Source organism: Salvelinus sp. IW2-2015, linkage group LG8 (assembly GCF_002910315.2).
Source record: "Salvelinus sp. IW2-2015 linkage group LG8, ASM291031v2, whole genome shotgun sequence".
NCBI lineage: Eukaryota > Metazoa > Chordata > Actinopteri > Salmoniformes > Salmonidae > Salvelinus > Salvelinus sp. IW2-2015.
This window is the reverse complement of record NC_036848.1, coordinates 30,529,754-30,537,293: the sequence shown is the minus strand read 5'-3', so window position 1 is coordinate 30,537,293 and position 7,540 is coordinate 30,529,754. Positions and strand designations below refer to the sequence as shown.

At 44.4% G+C, this 7,540-nt stretch overlaps 1 long non-coding RNA gene across 1 annotated transcript; it reads right to left on the bottom strand.

Annotated features, from left to right (window-relative positions):
* Positions 1-1,115: 1,115 nt before the first annotated feature.
* LOC139028143 (uncharacterized) lies at positions 1,116-3,114 on the bottom strand. The gene is made up of 2 exons (XR_011480332.1): positions 1,660-3,114; positions 1,116-1,627 (listed from the first exon to the last, which is right to left on the bottom strand). It is a non-coding gene; the product is annotated as an uncharacterized lncRNA (long non-coding RNA).
* Positions 3,115-7,540: the final 4,426 nt, after the last annotated feature.

The following is a 7,540-nucleotide window of genomic DNA, read 5'->3' as shown; positions in this document are numbered from 1 at the left end:
TAAATAAAAACTGTGTCGCGTATACATCTCAGCTGGCACAAATCTCAAATCCCGCCATATTACAGGCAAGGATATGGCGGGCTAGTTTTACAGCGGCTAGTTGGAGTTTACAACACATGGGCAGTACTGCCATCAGAATCCATCCACCAACTCGACTTTGTAGCTGTAACGTTGTGGCTCGTACATAAGCTACCAATCACACTCTAAAACATGTTTAGTCTCCTTCACACAGTTCTGGTTCCTGTTTACCCGAGAAACACTACATGAGGCCTGATCACTGCTACCCTGTTATTCTGTGTTCCTCCACCCATGGCTGCAGGGCTGGCAGCGAGGCACAGAGTTTGTATGTATGACTAGAGTCAAGCCAGAGCTGGGTGTATGAGGGTGATGTATAGATACGATTCTAGGTGTGTTTGTGTGTGTGTGTATGGCTGTGTGTGTGTGATGTGGTGTGTGTGTGTGTGTGTGTGTGTGTGTGTGTGTGTGTGTGTGTGTGTGTGTGTGGAATGAAATGTCTGTAAACACCCTTATCATTGCTCTGATGGAGACACTTTGTTCCCAAAGTCAAAAGAACGGTGTTGCTTCATAATTTTTCCATGGCTACCATCACCTGTATTTCCAACATCGTCATTGCAATCGGGCTATGTCACTTGTGATATGTTCTCACTTCAAGGTTTGGCCCCATATCTCCTTTCAGGTGCCTCTTGGGTTAGCCTATGTCATTCAAGAAGGATGCAATCTGATGATTCATACAGAGGGCTGCAGTCATTATGATGCGATTATTATCTCCGATACCGTAGATGTAGAGCTTCTTCAAACATGCCATTATCCTACCCAGAATGCTCTTGGAAAATGTGGCTTCTCTATTCAGAAGACTGTATATACATGGAATCTGAGTGTACTTCAGAATATTCCGAACTACAGTGAGATATCTATTTGAATGATTTGAGGATAGGTGATTTGTAAAACATAAAAGTCATCCCAGATTTGAGCTGTTATCTACACAAACAGAACATTATGAGTAAGTACCGAAGGGCCTTCATGGATATCATCACCCAACATAAACTATATAGGCCCTACATAAACTGTATATCAATCAAGACCAAATTCATGTGTGAGTTCATACATGAGTTACCATTGTTTATTGCATTTTCATAATCATCTTTCACATTGTAATCCTGGTTGACAGCTCTATGCATTTCCCAACACTGTTTATTCAAGCGGAGCGATTTATCATTCTGCAAAAACCAGTTTGTCCCCTCTGGCCCACTGTAGCTCCTCCTGCTTCTACCAATGACTACCCTTCAGCACATACACTGCTGGGTTAACTGCCCAAGCCAAATTATTATAAAAGGAGTTCTTTGTGGTGGTTGTCCCCCACGATGAAATAGGGGAGAGGACCGTGCATCAGTATCCGCCCGTCCGTTAGTCACACACGATATCTCAGACAGAACTTGCCTGATTTCGACAWGATCTGGCATTTACAAAATGACACTGATTGGCCCAAGGAGGGAGCTATAGTAATTAACAGACATTTGTGAGAGACACTAGAGAGGAAGAGGCGAAGCAGGAGGGATAACAGGGCCCAAAATCTGTCATCTCCAGCAGGTGATGTTTTTTTGCTTTTCTCTCAATGAGAGAGTGTAGAATTTGGCTCACAACAAATGCAATGGCTTATTTCAAACATGTGGCTTATTTGATTGAATAGACGTTTCCCTAGTGCTTAGGTTGTTACGAGTGTACTGATAAGTAGGACACGTGACATCCGGGCAACTTTGAGAAACGTGTATCTGCCCTCCCATTGGCTAGAATGGTCTCACCTGATCTTGCCTCCTCCTGACTGCCTTCTACTTTGAGTGCCAGTCTTAAGCTAACATTCAAGTCCTTGCCTCTCCTTGTCATTGCCAAAGACTTTGGTACATGACATGGAGTACAGAGAGCGGATTAGCTAACTGCCTTCCATTTTTGAAGACATTTTCTTTCGTTGTTTAGAGCGGCCACTTGAGTCTCCGGTCAATATAATCGATAATCTGTGGTCACCCACCATAACTGACATGTGTTAGTCACAAGCGATATCTCAATTGGCCAAAGGAGGGGTGTTGCGTCATTCGTGGGGGACGACTTTTTACTGTTGCCTGTTTTCTTTTCCCTCCTCTTTGTTACTGTACCGGTAGCAGTTAATTTTTTTAATAGTTTTTCGTCTGAAGAGCCCACATGCAGCCAAAATGGCTCCTTGTCTGGCCCTTATCGATGACATCATTATTCAAATGTTTATTGGTTGATAAGTGTTGCCGACTGTGTGGGAGAACAAAGGCGAGCAGTGGGAGTCGGGACAAATATAGTGAAACTAGATTTTTGTAGGTGGTGGAGCTAGTCTTAATAATTGGCTATACTTTTCCATGATTATTTTGAATAGAAATCAGTTCAAAGTGATCTGGAAGCCTCCCTGTGGAGAATGTAGGTGAATGAAAGCTGCCGAGAAGTAGCTTTATAGACCACACACAAACACACACGTGCACAAGCACACACAAAAATCTTGGGCATAACTGGTGCATAGTACACTGTGTATCCACCTTCTAATACATGGGGATTAATCTGGTCAACTTTAAGTGGATTATTCTCCGCCAGAGTTACTTGTTAAAACAGGCCTGGGAGGAACCAGCAGGGGAAATAACATTAAGGCTGGGCATTTGGCAGCACTACCACAGACACTGCACTACACTACACTGCCAATGCTACCACATGTGCCATTGGTCAAGTGTGACGCCACTGAAACATGAAGACAACAATCTTCAAGGATCAGCCAGTGATATAGTCTACCTCTCTACAGTGCCAGAGGGCATGAGTCAGGGGGGTGAGTGAGACAGTGAGTAAGTCTCTTAGAATGAGCTCAGGTCAAGGTATACAGACATATTAACCTGATGAGAGCAAGAGAGTTACATATATATATATATATATATATATATATATAGAGAGAGAGAGAGAGAGAGAGAGAGAGAGAGAGAGAGAGAGAGAGAGAGAGAGAGAGAGAGAGAGAGAGAGAGAGAGAGAGAGAGAGAGAGAGAGAGAGAGAGAGAGAGAGAGAGAGAGGAGAAGAGAGAGAGAGAGAGAGAGAGAGAGAGAGAGAGAGAGGAGAGAGAGAGGGAGAGAGAGAGGAGAGAGAGAGATTTTTGTGTTTATTTGACTTTTGTATATTATCTACCTCACTTGCTTTGGCAATGTTAACACATGTTTCCCATGCCAATAAAGCCCTTGAATTGAATTGAATTGAATTGAATGAGAGAGAGAGAGAGAGAGAGAGAGAGAGAGAGAGAGAGAGAGAGAGAGAGAGAGAGAGAGAGAGAGAGAGAGATTCCTGTCTGTTACTTAGTTAAAAACCAGTCTATGACAGGTCAACCTCAACAGGCTACGCGAGTCACCAGACCACTCACAGGGCAGGTACAGCCTGTTCTAGTTTTTGTAGGGATATGGTATGGTTCAAATCTGTTATACAGTAAAGTACACTAACCCTTAATTCAAGGGGAATAAAATTAGCCTTGATATATGGTCCATTAATGGGCACGCATAACATTCACACACTAATACAACATAAACACGCACACTCTACCCTGGGCTATGGCTAATTCCCTATGGAATTATGGACCCCAGGTCCAGGTCATGAGCTGGAAGTTGGGGAGGTGTAAGGGGAGGTGAAGGAGGAGGAGGAGGAGGTGGCGGTGGTGGTAGTCTGTGGCAACCGCCCCAACAGGCCCTGGTTGACTACTAGGGGATTTCTCCCCTTACATTATGAGTCAGAGTGGATGAGAAGCCTGCAGTTCACAGACCTCCCTCATAATCTCCTCACTGTACTTGTGCAAGTGACATTACAACTTGAAACTTGATATGGAGCTATAATTTAATACGTATGTTTATTTAACCTTTATTTAACCAGGTTAGCCTCGTTGAGATAAAAAAATAATCTTCTATAGAGTATACTACTTTACACTCAAGAACCAAACTTGCCTGTGTCCTAGAGCTTTACACATATTTCTCAGAGAGTCATCCCATCTGGCGGGATGTAAAACAGAGGATGGGAAATAGGTTTCTCGGAGTGCACCCAAGCCCTGAGGACTGTCCCATCACTCTTCCCCACAGCTGGACGACCCATGAGTCACCTTGGGGTGAAAGATCATCCTCCTGGGGTCACCTGTTACATTAGCGCTCCGCCTGTCCAACACACAGGGGGTCCCAGTGACCCCTGACAGCCAGAATAAACCTCTGACCCCTATCAGTCCCAGTAGCCAGGCACACAGTCATGCTGAATCATTTACCTCACACATCTTTGTTTGAAAAGAGCTACAATAAATAACTCTTTTTCCTGTTCAGGAAGCCAAAAATAGACATTTACTGGTTATTTACTTGGGAAAAGCTTTTGTGGTTTGCTCTTTTTTTGGCAAATTCCCCAGTAAATAATTGTAAAATACAAACTGAATCTGTCCTTACTGCTTCGTATTTGTGTATGGTCAGATTTTCAACACTATTGACATCACTTGAAGGTGTTGACAGAATAAACCCATTGTCAACTTGGACCCACTCCCACATGACATGCCACCACCTAGTGTCACTGATAGTTTCATATTCCCAAATGAGGTTCCATTTAAACAGGTACTCGGCACAAGGGAGGGCAAAGAATGTCCACACATGGTTTTGGAATTTAAATTCCACGTTAGTTTCGAGGCGTCCTTTCATGCAATGACATTGGTGGAATGGGTCGAAAAGCCCACATCCTGTTTATTTAAATTAGTCTTCACAGTAGGTCTAAAGAGAGAGAGGGATATAGAAAAAATAAAGAGACAACTAGCTTTGTACCTCATTCCAGTTCTTCATTGTTGTCTCTAGTACTGGCATATTTGCATAATAACCTGACTGGTTAAGACATACAGCAGGGCTATCCATTTCATCTGCCCATGTAAAAACCTGATTAACAGGAGGGGGTAGGAGTACACAATGGGGAACTGATTTGTCTGCTTGACAAAGATACTCTTCTAAAAATATTATTATGATTCAACTTTTCTTTTTATCTCCCATTTCTAAAAAGCAGCTCTGAGCTCGAGTTACAGGCCAGAGAGACAAGACAGTCCAGGCAGATTTGGGGCCTGCCGATAACAATCGGGACCGCATCAACTTTCCAGGATGCATTTCAAACTGGTCCTGTTGGCTGGACAAAGCTTCTCTTCTTTGAGCGGAATTAGAGAAAAATCCTTGAGTCTTAATTTGTTCATTATTTCAATCAGGGCCTCTGGACATAAGAGGAGAAAAACAGAAAACACAAGGCCCTTCCCTGCCCGCCTCTGTGACTTCAACTGTCAGAACCCACGATGCGCTTGTCTGTTTTGTTTGTCTGATGTTCTGTGTTCTGTTCTTTTTTTCTTTCCGGAATGTTGCGCAGCATTCCGCTTCCACAGGATCTTGAGGGGAAAAACACCTCAGAGCAGGCGAGCAGAACGGATGGGCTTATTGGTTTTAACCAGGAGTCACTCCACCGTTCAAGCCGAGTAACACGAGCCTGGCCCAGGCACGGAGATTGCGAGACGTAGACATTAAACGCTGGAAAATTAGGGAGGGGAAACACAATCTCCCTACTTAAAAATGTCAGATAATCCGGCACATGTGCTGCCTACTAAAGGGATACTTTGGTTTTTAAGCTTCTTTGTCATTCCCATCCGAGCTTGCAAAGTTTGGCCAGGAACCTCAAGCCATATTCAATTTAGTCTGCTGATCCTGAACAAGCCAACGAGGGGATGGGAGAACCGCAGTGCTGGGAACAAGTTGTCAGATTAGACGAGAGGAATAAGACGCACACTCAAACTGAATGATGCGGCTAAACCCTGAATTAGCTGATTTAATTCTGGGCTTAAGGATTGGACTCCGTTCTGCATGTGACCAATGTTCTAGAAAGGAAAGCTCACAAAGCAAAGTCATTCCTGCCGTTTTGTCTTGTCATCTGTTCAGACGCAGATGCATTTGAAAGAGCAAATAAGTCATAAACACATGATAAACCTATACATTTATCAAGTGTTACGTTTGACCTTTGATCATTCTTTCAATGTTCACACTTTTCTCACTCCAGTAACACATCACGTCACCACGAAAAAAATCCCAACGACGCAAGCAAGTGCAAACAAGTCAAGACCAAGGCCATACACTGTTTAATCGCAGTTGCCCTCTGAAAATCTGTCTTTCTGTTTCCAAAAGGAAGTCACCCTGGATAATGAACCGAGCAAATAGTGATAAGCCTGGTCCAGAGAAGATAACAACACCTAACCAATCACACACAGAGATTACTCCTCGTCTGCAGGGAAATGTGACCTCTGTGACCTCTGCACTGATAAGGTGGGGAAGCTGTGGGATAATAACTACCTCTCTCTCTCTCTCCCTCTCACTCTTTCCCAGTGACAGCAACGTGGAATGGCGTCAAATGTGTAACTTTGTGGTGTGGACACCGATACGGACTCATGTTGGAGTTAAATAAATCGGCAAAATGTCGAACATACAGTTTTTCCTGTGATTAACTAACCAGTCGCTCATTGACTTCTAAACATAACCCGCCGGGCACAGACATTAATTCAACGTCTATTCCACATTGGTTCAACGTATTTTCATTGAAATGACGTGGAAACAACAGACCAGTGTGTGCCCATTGGGAAGAACAGGCAATAATAGAAATCCCAATGTGGTGACGCCTTTACTTCGACAATACCCACTGTAGCAGTAGCCTAACTCAGCAGGATTTATCTGACACTTGATCCTCAGTCCCTCGCCATTGTACGTTGTCAACACATATCACGGGACCAGCTGGCGTAACCAAAGGAGACAGAGCCTAAATCCCTGGAGAGTTCCTTCTGAATCTCCCTCATCTTCAGCCTCCGCCAGCTACGTCAACCCTAAAAGGTCAAGCCACTAAACACCGTGCGCTGAGTCGTCGTAAAACGGAAAGTTCTGGTTTTCTTTTTCTTCTTCTTCCCTGAATGAAGAACAAACTGAAGAAAGAAAAAAAAAACAGACGCATTAAAGAGGGCATTTATCATCATTTCCCCCTGCCGGTGGCGCTGGACAGAATGAGAAAGTATGGCGGTAGCTCTGGGCGTGCCGGTGCATCTTGAGCAGGGCAGTGGTGTCGCTGTGGCCCACTCTTGTGCACTGGTCTGGGGCTAGGTCTAGTGAGGTGGTCCCCTGATGTGATCCATAACGCGGAGCCGTGGAGGTGATGGATGGGGGTCGGAGGCAGGATATCTGGTCAGTGTACAGTGGGTAGAGAGACCTGTGTGCTGAACTGACTGGATCCTGGGCTCTTCCCTGAGCCATTCGTTACTAAGAGTCAGTTACACACCCTGCTAAATGAGGCCTGACCAACAGTCTGAGGTGAAAGAGAGAGTGTGTGTGTGTGTGTGGTGTTGTGGTGGTGGTGTGGTGTGTGTGTGTGTGTGTGTGTGTGTGTGTGTGTGTGGTGTGTGTGTGTGTGTGTGTGTGTGTGTGTGTGTGTGTGTGTGTGTGTGTGTGT